We start from the raw sequence: 516 nt of genomic DNA on the forward strand, positions 1-516 counted from the left end.
CTTAAGTTCACTTCCATCCTTTTTAAGGCTTTTACGATAGGAAGACACAGATTCACACGCTGTATATGATTCAGGCGAGAAGAAAACAACCGAAAAATATGTTTATTTTATTCAAAGAACCAAGAAACAATTGCACATCGTCTTACAGAGTCACAGTAGAATCAGATACCATTATCGCTGCTTATTGTAACGTCATTAAGGTATCATACTTGTTTTTCTGTACTTATTTTCTTATCAATCTTTTAATAAACAGATATTTGCAACAACGTCGAGGGAAGTGACAAGAAACTGGAATTTTATTTTATTTACCATAATAATATATATATTAATTTTCGTAATCTGAAGGCAAGTCGGTCTTCTTAAGTCCAGCCTCAATAAGTGCAGAGTACTGACTTGTCTTCGCTATGGAAACCTAACAGCACGTAACTATATTCCGAACCACATCACATTCACATCAGTTATTCAGAAAAAAAAACTGAAGCATAATTATTATCCATTTCTTATGGCCATATACAC

Source organism: Penaeus monodon, chromosome 34 (genome assembly GCF_015228065.2).
Source record: "Penaeus monodon isolate SGIC_2016 chromosome 34, NSTDA_Pmon_1, whole genome shotgun sequence".
In the NCBI taxonomy this organism is placed as follows: domain Eukaryota; kingdom Metazoa; phylum Arthropoda; class Malacostraca; order Decapoda; family Penaeidae; genus Penaeus; species Penaeus monodon.